Source organism: Kogia breviceps, chromosome 9, assembly GCF_026419965.1.
Source record: "Kogia breviceps isolate mKogBre1 chromosome 9, mKogBre1 haplotype 1, whole genome shotgun sequence".
Lineage (NCBI taxonomy): Eukaryota > Metazoa > Chordata > Mammalia > Artiodactyla > Physeteridae > Kogia > Kogia breviceps.
Window position 1 is genome coordinate 5,792,632 of NC_081318.1, and position 15,420 is coordinate 5,808,051.

The 15,420-nt window shown below is 55.6% G+C and overlaps 1 protein-coding gene and 1 long non-coding RNA gene across 18 annotated transcripts in view; one reads left to right on the forward strand and one right to left on the reverse strand.

Annotated features, from left to right (window-relative positions):
• PRKAG2 (protein kinase AMP-activated non-catalytic subunit gamma 2) overlaps positions 1-15,420 on the forward strand; it is a 290,170-nt gene that overhangs the window by 132,641 nt on the left and 142,109 nt on the right. The gene's annotated exons all lie outside the window — the stretch shown is intronic.
• LOC136794778 (uncharacterized) lies at positions 34-3,067 on the reverse strand. Of its 2 annotated transcripts, none has more exons than XR_010841982.1 (3): positions 2,869-3,067; positions 1,111-1,346; positions 34-849 (listed from the first exon to the last, which is right to left on the reverse strand). It is a non-coding gene; the product is annotated as an uncharacterized lncRNA (long non-coding RNA). The 2 variants fall into 2 exon arrangements; XR_010841981.1 differs by lacking the exon at positions 2,869-3,067 and adding an exon at positions 2,555-2,737 and having other exon boundaries at positions 780-849.

Consider the following 15,420-nt stretch of genomic DNA (forward strand, 5'->3'; position numbering starts at 1 on the left):
AATTATTGCAGTTAATCATAGACTTTTTTTCTTCCAGTTTTATTGAGGTACAATGGACATACAGCACTTTATAAGTTCAAGGTGGACAGTATAACGATTTGACTCCCATACGTCATGCAATTACCACAATAAGTTTAATGACCATCCATCATACCATATAGATACTAAGTAAAAGAAAAAGAAAAAAGAATTTCCCTTGTGATTACAAACTCTTAGGGTTACTCACTTAACAACTTTCACGTATAACATCCAGCAGTGTTAATTATATGTATCAGGGTGTACGTCACATCCCTAGCACTTATCTTATAACTAGAAGTTTGTACCTTTCGACCACCTTCATCCAGTTCCCCCCCTCACTCCCCAGCCCCACTTCTGGTAACCACAGCTCTGATCTCTTTTTCTACGAGCGTGTTTGTTTGTTTGGTTTTGACGTATAATTGTCTACGATACTGTGTTAATTCCTGGTACACAGAATAGTGATTCACTATTTCTGTACATTTTAAAATGATCCCCCCCGGGCCACCTGGGCCTTGACGTGCCTTTTTATGAAGGGTCTCTGGTGCACATCTTTGGATAAGCCAGACTCCCACAAGTTAACCCCTCTGATACGTGTATTTATTACACGTGCGTCGGGCCGTTGCTGAGAATGATGTGAAGGCACGGGAGGTGCCTCAGTGGCTGGCGTGTAGGTCTGTGCTGAGGGACACCTACCTGGAGAGGGGTCCCCAGGATGGGCGCAGGGGCTGAATGCTCTGGGGCTCCCATGAGAGTTGGGGTGGTGTCTGCTCTGGACCCAGGGGTGAGGCCGGATTGGTGGGGATGCGGGGGGCGGGGCAGTCAAGGAAAAGTCTAGAAAGAGAAGATGGGGCCAGATTTCAGAAGAGCTGGAATGCCAGGCTGGAGGGTGAGCCGAGACCTGGGGCTCCTGGGGGTGTGAGCAGGGAACATCCTGTTAGGAGGGGTTCGGGGAGGGAACTGGCGAGCTGGAGGCTTCACAGAGGGGAGCTTGTCCTTCGAGAGCAGAGCCCTCCGGGGCCTCAGCTGCAGCCTCCCCCAGCCTCCCCAGGGCTGCAGGCGTGTCGAGACCCGAGACAGCCCCCCCCCACTCGCCTGTGGGCAGTCCTGTGGCTCTGAGCCTAATGTCTGGCGGGCAGGTGTCTCCCAGTGTCGGCCAGGTGCGGGCCCGGGTCGCTGGCCTGGAGAACCAGACGTGAGAGGCGTCCGGGGGAGAGAGTAGGGCCAGGTCGGGAGGGGCCGGGCCCTGGCCTGGGTGCTCGGGACATCACTTTGAGCTGCCAGTGATGCTGTCCCTTGCGTGGCTTCCTCACGTGTCGTGTTCAGTAATCCTATTAGGACAGGTAGAGTAAAAGGTGGAGGTGAAGAGCTGAGACCCAGAGAGGCCAGGAGACGCGGCAACCTGCCCAAGAAGAGGTGGGCGTCTAGCATCTCAGCCACCTCCAAGCAGCACGGGCCTCGTGTACGGGCCCTCCTGCTGCTGAAGGTGCGTGGGGTGGACCACTACGCACCCCTCCTCTCCTGCAGTGACGTCAGAGCATCCCCTCCCTGCCGTTCTCCTGTGTCCCCACCCACTGCTGCCCCCGCTGGCCGTGACTCGGGGAGGCTGAGTCAGAAGTCCCCTCTGTCCTCCCTGCTTCTCGTTCCTGGGTGACACAGCTGGTCCCAGAGTAGTGAGAGCTGATCGAAAGGGACAACAGAAGCGGCCCAGCCTAGAGGCGGCCTCTGAGCAGCTCTGGCCATGACCCTGAGGAGGTGCCCAGATGGCGCCACAGAGAGAGAGAGAGAGAGAGAGAGAGAGAGCGCTGTGCCTTCAGGCTGGCACCCGTGAATGAGTCACCCTGGGGTACGCTGAGCCTGGGGGGATTACCCCCCCGTCCGCAGCCCTTCCAGGGTCTCCCTTCTCAGCGGTCTCCCGCTACAGCAGGGTCCAGCCTCCCGCCTCCAGGGTCTCCCCCAGCGGGGCCCCCGTGGCAGGGCTGGAGCACGTGGAGCCCACCCGTCCTGATGCCCCCATCTGGGCGCTCCTGCCTCTGGACTCACTGCAGCCACACGGGCGGGTCCACTCCTGCCAGAGGGGCACTGCTCACCACGCACAGATCCACCTCGAATTCCTCCAGCACCAAGTGCCTTGGCCACCACCTTGTTGATTCCTGACTAACAATGCAGCACTAACCTGTAAAACCTTGTTCATGTCAATGTTGCTACAGCGGAAGCTTCCAGAAACATGTACCAATCGTAGGTGGTAGGCTTGCACAATTTGAACATACTCGAGTAAAACGCGCAGCCTCCGAGACAGACCATAAGCAGCGCCCCAGAAGCCCCTCCCAGGCCCCCTCAGTCGCTCCCCCTGCGAGATGAGCGTTGTCTGGTTTTGAACTTTGTACGATGAGTCCGTACAAAATTGATCTCTGTCTGGCTTCTTTCACCTGAAGGTTATAAGGTGCAACCCAGCCCACGCTGTGGCTGAAGTTCATTCACCTCACTGCCGGGTGGCTGCTCTGTCCTCTGCATAGACCACGCCTCCTCCATCACCTACCTGCGGACGGGCACTGGCGGGTCTCCAGTCTGGGGCCCTGACAGTTCCCGGTGCTGCTGAGAACGTTCTTATAAATCCTCATGCATTCCCGTTAGACATGCACTAGGTCTGCGGTAGCAGGGCAGGCATTTGCGCAGCCTTGGTGGATACGACGGCGTTAGCCAATGCGTGTGCCCCGCTCCCCGGGCTGGTCTGTAAGCAGGAGCCGTGGCTTCGTTTCCCTTCCCCATGCTCCTAACCCAGTGCCTCGAGCTGCACAACCAGCCTCCGCTACCCATCAGCCAGCTCTGCACAAATGCAGGTGTTTTTCTCACCTGGTAATTGAGATGTAGCATCCCCAGGAGGCCCCCCCAGGATCCTCTGTGAAGGGGGGTAGTGCCCAGGGTCCCGTGTCCTGATCTGCTTCCCCAATAGCAAGGACTCAGGCTCAGCCTGTTAATTGCACACCGTGAAGACAGGGCAGGTGGGGACCCAGTGGACTGGGGAGGAGTTCTGTTCTCTAAGGCTGCTTTCTTCCTGGGGCTCAGCGTTTGGGGTTTATTTATGACTGGGAACTGTGGCAGGACCTGGTTTGTAACCACCAGCTGTCGCTATAGCAACTCCTCACTTATACCACTAAAAATAGATCCTCTTCATCCCTGGGAAGAAAAATCAAAGAAAATCAAAGTGGGGGAGGGCCCGTCCGCTCAGCTGCGGGTCCCCAGACGGATTTCAAGGTGCAGCGATGTAGCTCTTGGGGCCTCTTTCACCGCCCACCTAAGAGCAGAAAGGGCTGGGGTGGGTGTCACGTCCACCCCGCTGGCATCCTCCAGGCTCCCAGGACGCTGGCATCTCCCCTGCTCTCACCTCATCTGTCTTCTCCTTTACAGGCTGAACTGCAGAATTTAATCCTTAATTATAAAGTCATTTCACTTGGGCTTTATTCAGTTTCTTAATCTTAAATCTTAATTCTTCTCTGGGATTGTAAATATTTTTCAAGGTCAAGGACTTAATTAGCAGGGTGGTATGAGAACTCGAAATCCTGTCCTATGAGAAAGAGTTGAAAGAACTGGAAATGTTGGCGTGGGCAGGAGTGAACTTGGGACGGGTGGGAACAGTCTTCAGATATTTGAAGGACTGTCCTAGTGAAAAGGGACTTCCTTGTTCTCTCTCATCGCACAGGAACCCGGAACTTCTCCACGGGAGAAGCAATATTTCACCCCAAGAAAATATGTCCATTTCTTTTTTTTTTTTTTTTTTTTGCGGTACGCGGGCCTCTCACTGCTGTGGCCTCTCCCGCTGCGGAGCACAGGCTCCGGACGCGCAGGCTCAGTGGCCGTGGCTCACGGGCCCGGCCGCTCTGTGGCACGTGGGATCTTCCCGAACCGGGGCACGAACCCGCGTCCCCTGCATCAGCAGGCGGACTCCCAACCACTGCGCCACCAGGGAAGCCCTGTTCATTTCTTTGTAAAGCATTTTCTTGCGTTTTTAAAATCATGGAAGTAGTAAAAGAACATTTTGAAATGTTTGAAAGCTGGGGAAAGCCCCCACGATAACAGGCGTGCAGAGCACACGAATACCTTTGCATCAGTGTACTTGTACCAAGCAGAGGCTTCGGAGGTGACCGCTCTGGGAGAGGTACCTGGTGTGGACAGGGCGGGGCCGAAGCCAGCTCCACTCTGTCACCTAGTGGGCTGGCCATCCTCGTAGGTGGCTGTGAGGACTCAGGGTGACACCCAGAGCACCGTGCCCCCCCCCACACAGCGCTCGGCAGTGATGGTTGTTACCGCCAGGGGTGTTCCAGCTGAGGGTGGGTGTTTAAACACAGGATGGGAGATTTACTGCGACTCTCTCTGAGGTCCTGGCTCCGAAACCCTGGCTGGATTAGAACACAGAAGTGGGCGAGAATGAGAAATTAGCTTGAAACGTGGAGTGGTCGGGACCAGTAGTGCAGGAAGTGGCCCCCTGTGCGCCGGCCGTGGGCAGGCAGGGGCGTCAGGGCGCCTTGGATGTGGCCATTCCTAGGGGGACCTACCCCTGCTCCAGTGGGGCTCTCACCGCCCGGGAGCCACACACGATGGCAGTCAGTGACATACCCGCTCCTTTTTTTTTTTTTTTCTTATTGTCATAAAACATGCATCACGTAAAATGTACCGTTTTAAGCATCTTTAAGTGTCTGGTTCAGGGGCGCTAAGCACATTCACGTTGCTGTGCAGCCGTCGTCACCATCCGCCTCCAGAATTTTCTCATCTTGCAAAGCTGAAACTCTGTCCCCGATTAAACAACAGCTCCCCGTTCCCCCCCGACCAACTCCTGCTGTTCTACATTCTGTCTCTGGGAATTTGACTATTCTATAAGCTCATAGAAGCGGGATCGTACCGTATCTGTCCTCTCGTGGCTGGTGTAGCATCTGTCAGAATGTCCCTCCTTTTTAAGACTGAATAATATTCCATTGTATGTAGCTGCCATGTTCGCCTACGCATTCATCTGTCGTGGACCTGGCCTCTGTCCGCCTAGATGGGCAGCGATGGGCCCCGTTCTTCTCATGCCGGACCAGACTCACGCGCTCGCTTCCCGTGGGGTGAAATGAGCGGCCCCACCGCTGCCGGGCCCGCCCGGGGCTGCGTGTGCGCCCGCAACGGAGAGGGCCTCGTGCCGCCCCTGCTGTGTGGTGAGGAGGTGCTGAGGGTCTAGGGGCCTCCTCTGAGGTGCTGCTGGGTGTCAGCCCCCCGAGGGGATCTGTGGAGGAGGCCGCCTGCAGCGTGACTGAGGGACGGCAAGCGTCCCCAAGGGCCCTCGTCTGATTTTCTCAAGGTGCAAAAGCTTTGGGTCCTGGCGTCACCCTCTGTTACATCGTCCCTCCCAGAGGGCTCTGTACCTCTTCAGCCTGTGCAAATCAGCTCCAGCACCTGAGCAGGAGTTAGCTTATCACACAGAGCAGTGGTGATGGGTGAGGACTAGTTACTTGGGGTTAGGAAATGTGTCTGGATACTGGGCCGGGGAGGTGGTCTGAGGGCACCAGGTTCTCAGAAGAGATGGTAGAGAAGCCGGGAGGGCTTCCAGGAGGAGGCAGCGGGCCTTGGAGACATGCCTGGCCTTCTTCACGAGTGAGTGAGGGCCATCCCTGCCACCTGAGGGGTCTGGAGGGTTTTCCTGGGCCAGGGGCTCCGAGCAGCACAGCCCACGGGGGGTCACCTCTTTCTCCGGTGCAGTGTCTGCAGGAGCAGGGCAGAGCTGACTCACTGTGGAGACCCCCCTGGGCTTGCCAAGAGGATTAAGAAGGGCTCTGGGCCCAGAAAGGCCAACAGTTTCATTTGGTTGGGTTGGCTGAAACATGGACCGTATAGAGGAAGGTCTCCAAAGGCTTAGGGAGATTGGAAAGTTGGCCTAGATTCACATGTAAGTCCTGTTCCCTTTCTCCCTCACACACACACACACACACACACACACACACACACACACACACACACACACACACACACACCCCTGGGATGGTCCAGAGGACACCCCTTTCACCAAGACGGTGACAAACAGTTGGAGAGGGAAGCCCCAGGCTCCTTGACCAGCTCTGTGGTCGCTCTCATCCGAGGTCAGAGGTGACGGTGGGATCCGCAGCCACTGCTGTGGGAATGCTAAACGCAGCAGGGATTGCTGGATCCTGGGCAGCAGGGCCGTGTGGCAACACTCAATCCCCAGAGACAAGACGGGCGTGGTTACCGTAAGGGACAGCAGTGTCAAAGCAGCAGTGTGAACAGGCCGACTCGGGCGGACCGATGGCTGCTTGATCACGGAGGTCCTGGAGGTGAGGTAGATGGAGGCCTCAATTCTACCTTGAAAATCAATGACGAGTTCCAGTTCAAGTGAACCAAAGCCTAACTCGAATCAGAGCATCATGGCCCCTCAGTTAATCCCGAGGTTTGAGCCAGTTTACAAACCCAGAGCCCCTTGAACGAAGGGGAGGGCGGGGGTCTCCTTGAGAAAGGACCCCAGGATACTCTGCCAAAACCGTGGACCACTAACCTTTCTCCCAGCCTTCCCCGAAGCTGCCTGCGGCCTTTACCAGGGTGAGTGCGTTGGCAAGAAGGTAATAATTAGACTCTTCAGAGATGAGTGGACACTGACTCTGAGCTGATACCAACCCCCGGAGGCCCCGAGTGCTGCTGTGGTGCCCCCTCCCCGGCAGGAGCTTAGGGGCTGGTGACTCCAGCAGAGAATTTCTCCAGCTCCCTGGGTGGAGGGCGAAAGTCTTTCCCGTCTGCAGACCTCAGTTTCCCCGTTTCTGGAGGCGGAGACCTCGGCGGGGGCGGGTGTGGAGAAGGGAGGAGATGGTGGCGCCAGGGCTGTTAGAGGCTCAGAAGCGAGAGCTGGTTAGAGGGTTCAAAGGCATTTGGGGAAGTGAGGAATGTCCTGTAATCAGAACCTGCAGCCTGTGTGTATCTAATCGGGCGGGGTGTGTGTTAGCAGCACGTCCAGAATAAGAAAGTGCCGGATGATGTGACAGCCCGTGAGCCGGGACTGGCGTTGAGCTGCTGGCTGACCGGGGACCCGAGGTGCCCGCTCTCCGTCCCCCACCCTCGCCGGCACAGAACCCCGAGAGCGTCTGTCCCTCCCCACCAGAACCTTGCCGGTTTCAGGAGAGCGGGCGAATTCTACCTCCCCGGGGGCCGCTGGCAGGGAGAGGCTACAAGTGGCGGGGAATAGATGCTTGTCCTAGGCGGGTGTGATGCCCAGGGCAGGAAAGGAGCCCCGGTGTCTGGGGAGGAAAAGACTGGTCAGGGTGGGGCAGAAGAAGGAGACATTTTCGAACAGTCCTACCGCCTTTGCAGCCCCGCCCAGCGCAGGTCTTTCAGGCCCCGCAAGCCACGTGCAGGGAGCAGCATTTAGCTTTGCTCAGAGAGGACTCGTGTGAGGGACAGTCGCGGGCCGCCCCTGGCCAGGACACACAGTCTTTGTGCTACATCCACAGGGGATGATAGATCTCGGGGCGGGAGGAACCTGAAAGGCCCCCATCCCAGCCTCCTGCGTTCAAGTGGGTGCAGCATCAGGGCGCCTGTCTTGCAAACGAGGCACCTGGGGCTCAGATTATTTGCACAACACCAAGTAGCTAAATATACCGGGAGTTCCCAGATCAACGTCAATCCCTAGAATAATATTGTTTTGTTTAAATACATATGCAATTGAATAGGTAATGCTCGTGCATGTTAAAACGTTCAATAAGTATAAAAAAGGTAGTGGTAAAAAGTAAGCATGCTTCCCCGCTGGACCACAGCCTCCCAGTTTCTCTGCCCAGAGGTGACCCTTCAGAGACAGTCTGTGCACTGACAAGCTCTTCATGCTGTTGTATCACGCCACCCTCCTGTTCTGCAACTTGGTTTTTAACCCCTTGGCGTGCTGGCAGTCACTTCCTAGGGGCACATCGGGAGATGCCCTGTTCCTTTTTGTGGTTGTATGGTGCTCCACTGTGTACTGGACCAGTCCTCCGTTGATGGAGCTGCTCTCAATCCTTTGCTGTAAAAAAAATGTTGCAACAGATCCTGCTGTACATAGTTTTGTGTGCATGGGTGTAAATGTATCTGTGATATAAACTCCTAGGAGCAGGGCTTCCCTGGTGGCGCAGGGAGATCACACGGCTCCCTGGGATCTTCCCAAAGGCGATGGACGCCGTGGGCTGCTGGAAAACTCCACAACCCAGAGTTGGCTGGCTCAACCCTCACCCTCCTCCTCCACCGCACTTTAACCCGTGCTGCTGGCTGCCTCCACTTCTCTGCCCTCCTCTGCGCGCTCGGGATGCGGGGAGCGACCAGGCGATTCTGCCTGAGTCACTCGCCACCCCCCCTTGGGACTTCCCCCTCCTGCCCTCCTCCTCCTCCACCCTTTGCGTTCCTCCAGGCCACCTATGGTGCTCCTGTGAGAGGGTTTACTGTCAGGTGTCCTCGTCACCAGTGTCCTCCTCTGTGCCCCCCAGTCACCTGCAAGGCCCTTTGGGCTCCACGTCTCCAGCCCTGAGTCCCTCCCGCAAACGTTTGTGGAATAAATAAATGAGGGGCTCTAGGAAATGCATCCTGCTCTGGATTCCACATCCTTTGTCCTCCAACTTGGGTTCAAGGAACTTGAGGAACTCTGGAGATTTGAATATTTCTACTCTGTTCCATGGAATGTGACTCTACACCAACGAGATCCCATGTCCCCTCTGGTTACATCTTTCATCTCAGTGTCCCCGTGAGACCTCAAGCCACTCAGCCCCACCTGGCCTCCCCTTCATGTGTCCCACCAGGCCTGATGGCCAAAGTTTCCACTCTAAAAAAAAAATGTATATATGTGTGTGTGTGTGTGTGTGTGTGTGTGTGTGTGTGTGTGTATACACACACACACATATATAATTTGAGATATAATTCACATACCATATAACTCATTCATTTAAAGTATACGATTCAATGGTTTTTAGTGTATGACTCTTCCGTAAACACACCTTAAGTTGAAAATATCATAAGTCGAAATGCGGGCTTCCCTGGTGGCGCAGTGGTTGAGAGTCCGCCTGCCGATGCAGGGGACACAGGTTCGTGCCCCGGTCCGGGAGGATCCCACGTGCCGCGGAGCGGCTGGGCCCGTGAGCCGTGGCCGCTGAGCCTGCGCGTCCGGAGCCTGTGCTCCACGACGGGAGAGGCCACAGCGGTGAGAGGCCCGCGTACCGGAAAAAAGAAAAAAGAAAAAAAAAACTAGATATGCATTTAACACCCCTAACTTACCACACATCACAGCTTAACCCAGCCCACCTGAAATGCACTCAGAGCACTCACATTAGCCTGCAGGTAGGCAAAACCCTCTAACACAAAGCCGATTTTATGATAAAGTGTTGAACATCTTGTGTAATTTATTCGACACTGTACTGAAGGAGAAGAGCAGAACGGCCTTCTGGGTCCCCAACGGCTGTCTGTGTATCATGGTTTCCCCTGGTGATCACGGGGCGAAGTGATCACGGGAGCTGCGGCGGCCGCCCCGCATCACCACAGAGGATCGGACCGCATATCGCTGCCCAGGAAGAGAGCAAATTTCAAAATGTGAAGTACAGTTGCTACTGAATTCGTATTGCTTTCACACCATCATGGAGTCAAAAAATGGTAAATCAAACCATCGTAAGTCAGGGACTGTGTGTATTCACAGGCGTGCATCTAGCACCGTGATCCATTTTCGAACATTTTCATCACCCCACGAGGAAACCCTGTACCCCTTAGCCGTCACCCACTCCCGCAGCCCTGAGCAACCACAAATCTCTTTTCTGTCTCCAGGGATTTGCCTGTTCTGGTCAGTTCATGGAACCATTCTCTATGTGGCCTCAGTGACTGCCTTCTTTCACTCAGCATCATGTTTTCAAATTTGTCACCCTTTCCCCAAGGCCAGCTTACAAGGCGGGACCGATCCAGGTTGTGGGATTACCAGCTAATGTCCCCTGAGCTTAGCTCCACAGGAGGAAGGGTCCCAGGGAAAGCAGAGTATCACACGGCAGCGAAGTGAGGGGGAGACATCTTTGCTCTGCTGTCTCGGTCAGATCTGAGTCCACATTGGTTATGTCAGGATCTGGGGGACACAAGAGATAACCAACTAATAAAAATAGGTATTAAAAGCTTGCTGTGCTCCAGGCACTAGGCCTAACCGTAGGAGATGTGCCAGCAGAATTTTGCAACGTAGGTAATATTAACATGCAGGACACAGCAGGCAGCTCCCCACCAAGTGCTCTAGCAGCGCTTGAGGAATTCTGCGAGGACCACAGCTGAGAAGGAGTAGTCAAGGGAGGCTGCAAGGAGGAGGTGGCCTGTGAGCTGGTCCTTGAAGGGCACAGGGCTGGTTGGCAGAGGAGGGGAAGAATTCAGAGCCGAAGTATGTGTGGTGTTTGTACAGGGTTGCCGTGGAGACCAGGGGGACAGGAGCCACAGGGGAAAGCTTGGGCCAGACAACATCTACGAGAGCAACTGAAAGGAAACACAATCGCTTATAGATGTGGGAGGGGGCACCGGCCCGTGCTGGTGCATGCGCCACATCTGTCCACCCCGGACAAACTCCACCTGGACTTGGAGCTTAGAGACGCCCACCCTGCTGTGCCGAGGCCACCAGGGCGGAAGGTTCTGGATGCCCCCCTGTGGTCACGGTGCCAGCAGCCAACGGGATGTGGAGCGTGCAGCATGGTGGCAGCACCGCTCCTGGGGGAGCTGGCGGAAGGGGGTGCTCTCGGGAAACAGGTCCAAGGTCACCCCCAGCCACATGGCCACACAGCGTCTCTCCGCTGGCCTCTGGTGCTGGCCCTTTCTTCGGTTGGAGCTCAGTCCTCAATGGAAAACAGATCCTAAAAGAGATGAGAGGGCGGAGGGGGCAGGAAGGGGGCATTTCTGAGCCGTGGAGAGGGGAGCGGGCCAATCCGAGAGATGGCAGCTCTGCAGGACGGGGGGCTGCTCGGCCGTGAGGCGGGACAGGGCAGCGTCTAGGGCTCCACTACTGCTCCCAGCAGGGACAGGGAGGGGGTGGTGGTGCAGGAAGCCCGGGAAGGGGACTGGGAATGGGCGGACCCGGGGGTGGCGAGGGCCCCGTCCTGTGGGCACACAGGGACACATGCCCACCTAGGCTGCCACCCCTGCCCGGACACTTTAACGACCTGGGCATCTTCCAGATGTTCTGTAGGCTGTTTGTTCTCCAGCCAGTTCACGTGCCCGGTGTGGTGTGTCTCCAGTTGTGTTCCTTTAATGATGGGATCCCACGCGGAGAACAACAATAGAAACCAGACACCACCTCTCTTACTCTGGAAAACAGGGACCAAGACTTGGAGGCAGGCTTTTAATTCGCAAGGGGACCCCAGGAAGCAGGGAGGGAGGAGGAAGAGGGAGGGGCCGCGTAAGTGCATTACCAAGGTCACCAGGTGGGTCCGGGCCGGCTGAAGATCACCCCTGGGGGTGTTAACGCCTCTGTGCTTCGGGGCTGGGCTCAGCTGTGGACTGAATGGGCACTGGTGGCTTCAGGGAGGCCCTGTCCACATGGGGGACTGTCCACTACAGGTGCCCTGGAATCACAGGTGGCTGGGGGGTGAGCCCTGGGTCCACCAGCCCTGCCTCAGCAGGAGAGACAGTGTTGGGGCCCCTCTATCTCCCCTCTACCCTTCTCTGCTAGTCTCTGTCACCTTTGTCCCCCTCTGGACCGGGTTCCTGGACCTTTCTTACCAGTGCACATCTTCTAGAGCTTGACAGAACTTTGTTTTAAAAGCAGACACTCTGAATGTGTGACTTCAGGGTGTCAAGGTCTGTTCTATCTATTTTAAGAGAATTGTTTCCCACCAATAGCAGAAAGAACACACACAAAGCTTTAGTTGCCTGCAGACCAGACTCCTCAGCTAGCACCATCCACTCACTCCGGAAGGCCCACGGTGTCGGTCTATGAGATAGAATCTCCTACTTAGGGCCCTCGTGGGCTCCAAGCAACAAGACAGCCTAACTCAGACAGGCTCGAACAATAACAGAACCCGGGTAGCCCTGGGCTGGACGCGGGTCTGACACCGAGGGCCGAGGGATGATGGGAGGAGGACAGGCAGTGGTAGTGAGAGCCGCAGACAGCTGCGCGTTTCAGAGGCGGCTCCGGCCAGGTAGACGGGCACCGCTTCTTCAAGTGCCACGTCCCATCCCGCAGGATCAGGCCCGCCCTCGCTCCGCACCAGTCGTGGCCGGGGCCGGGGCTGGAGGAGCACGGCCTCGGTGCGGAGGGGAGCGAGGGGTGTGCTCTCCAGCAGGAGGCCTGAGCAGCGCACCTTCCTGCCCAACGTGGCAGCTCGTGCAAGGAGCTGGGCCCGGCCGAACCTGGGGACGGGGCACAGAGTTCTCTCCGGGCTGGGGAGCTTTGCCGTCTGGCACTGACGCTGCTTGCATCGCTTAGCTCCTCAGGAGAGACCCGTGGTCTCTGGGCAACGGTGGGCAGGGGCGACGTTTCAGGCACCTCCCTCCATACCCTCCATTTCCCAAGTTTCAGGGCCTTATGCTTACTAGGGCCTCCGGGTCTGGTTGTTGAGGGAGAGAGCAGGAATCCGCTGTGGATGCGAAGCCCTGGTCACCTGGCAGGCTCGGAGCTCTGAGCTGCGAAGGCAGAGGGCAACGGGCAGCCCTTTCAGACTCAAGAGGCTGATGCAGAAAAGAGAGAGGACGCAAGTTCTTAAACAGAAAGGGGTGGGGGAGGGGAGGGGGGCGTGCCAGCCCGCTCAGATCTGGTGAGCGAGAACTGGGAACTCCCACCGGGAAGTCAGCCTTGGGCTCCACGGAAGGGAGTCCCATTGGGCCTGGTGTCACTTAGAGCTCCTAGCCACAGGCCTAGAAATGAGTTCTAGCTCGTTTAAGTGGACCCCCCCAAAATGTATTAAAGGGTATTGAGTAGCTCACAGAACCCCCAGGATGCAAAGACCCAGGCTAGGTATTCCCAAGAAGTGCCCAAAGTCCAGAGCAGGGACACTGGACTCCCACACAGCGCTGGACATGGACACCATGACCCCGTGCCACGCCCTGGACATACCAGCAGGACTTCTGCACTGCTGTGGACTGAACTGTGTCCCCCACCACCACCCTCCAAATTCATACGCTGAAGCTCTAACCTTTAATGTAACTGTATTTGAAGATAAGGCTCTTAGGAGATAATTAAGGTTAAATGAGGTCAGAGCATGGAAACCTAATCCCATAGGATTGGTGGCCTTATAACAAGAGGAAGAGAGAGGGATTTCTCTCAGCAGAACTTGACCTTGTTGGTACCTTGATCTTGGACTTTCCAGCCTCAGGGAAGTGGGAAAATAAATTTCTGTTGTTTACTCCACGCAATCTGTGGTGTTGTGTTATGGCAGAGCCCAAGCAGACTAAGAGCCACCCATCTCTGGAAACCAGGGGATCCTGCTTTGCACCTCCTTCTGTGCAGCAGGTGCTGAGTCTGGCCCAGGACGTCCACCCATCAGCCTAGGTCCCATGGGGGCTTGCCATCGCAGCCCCTGGGGGGCTGGGAAAGTGAGTTTTTGAGCCCCTCTCCCATTCTCGAGACCAAGCATAGCGAAGATTTGACAGATGCCGGGTGGGCAAAAGAACTGGCAAAGCCCTCCCAACGTCAGGGCAGTGGACTTGAGGGAGATCTCCAGACAGGTTGAGACCAGCTGCCAGGAGACATCGCCCATGTGGTAATACTTCTTGGTAAGTCACCGAGTCTCAGGATGCGGTGATTAGCTTTGTAGGCTAAAAAAAAAAAACCCCACTGTTTTCAGCACACCAAGAACAGATCTATTTCTTGGTTCGTAAAAACTATCCAGAGCTAAGGTCTCCTCGTCTCCGTGGCACAGATGATGGTCACGTGTGTGGACCCGCATAGGTACACCAGCACTCTACCAGCTGGGCGACACAGGGAACCAGTCCAACAGCTGCAGGGGGATTTTGCAAGGATGATCTGGAACGGGGCCGAAGCCCAGCCACCCTTCCCATAGACCGTGTGTGGAAGGGTGTTTGTAGCTCCCTGCTTGGTGCCCTTGGGTGACCGTTTTCCCACCATTCTCTTCTCTTGGAGTTTCTCCAAAAAGCTTCTTCTTATTAAATTAGAGTAAAGTATTATTTCTGTCTCCCGGCCCGTGACCCAGGTCACTCTGAGGGGAGCTACGGGTGCTCCCAAATTCTTAAGCCGTGATAAGCACAGTGCCTTGGGTAACTCTCATCAATGGTTAATGACGTCTCCTTTTATGTGTTTTTCAAAACTTAACTTTATAAGGGCAACCTGGTTCCTTCTTTTGTTTCCCCAGATGCTCACGGGGCAGGTCACCGCTGCTCTTGCTTTTCCTGCCAGCGCTTATTTCTAGAAAAGGTTACAGAGGCTAAAGGTGTACCCACTGTCCCTCCCCACACCCCGAACCCCACCCGGCTCAGTATGTACCCTCACCTGCCCCACAGAAGTGCACATCTTTGAGTCAGTTGCTTGCCTCAGATCTACATGTTTTCTGACGTGTTTCGAAACTGTTTTCCTTAGAGGAATTCATACCGCTAACTGATAGGATTTGATTAATCTCTACGCCTTTTGCAAAGTGAATTTCTGTGGAGTCACTTTATAGTCTTGGTTATGCCCCAGCCTCAGTTTCCACGTCAGCACAATGGGCAACATGCGCCCCCATCTACCTTTGTTAAGTGATTATGACGCACCTGTTACGTGCAGGACTGGGCTGCGTTCCGGTTGTGCTCGGCGGGCTCTGGTGCTGTGAGCCCTGAGCTGGTGAGACCAGGGCTGGTGGGTTCAGTCCCCATCTGGACAAGGTGGGCTTGCTCTGCCCAGCCCCCTGCTTCTCTAGTGAACGCCCCGGCACGCAGAGGGGGCTGGGGTGACCCGGCATTCTTACCAGACCAAGGTCTCTATCCATTCCCTTGGCAAACGTACTCAACGTCTAACGGTAAACGCTCCCACACTATCTTCCTTCGATCGCTGAGTTAAAGGACAAGGGAACCGTGGGTTTAGTGTCATGTCTGACCCCTGGGGGTTAATATCCACCTGGCTTGTGTGTTGTTTGTTTCTCTGTTGGTCAGTGGCCCTAAACAGACATGCGTACGGCTCTACCTTGGCCCCAAGAGATGGCTGGGCTCATGGATTTGGATGAAGCTCTCCTTTGGAAGCCCTTGTAAAATCTCCATCTTGGTGTCCATTTTCCTTGGCGCTTGGAAGCCAAACATAGGCGAAGAATGTTAACAGCATTGGGTGTTGAATGAGCATTTACTGTGTGTCAGGCACTTTTCTTACACTGTCTTCTTTACTCCGCACGACGCCACTCTAATATCTCTATTCAGATGGAGACGTGAGCTGAGAAAAAAGAGACTTGTTCAAGTTACTCGGCTAGTAAATGGCAGAGCAGG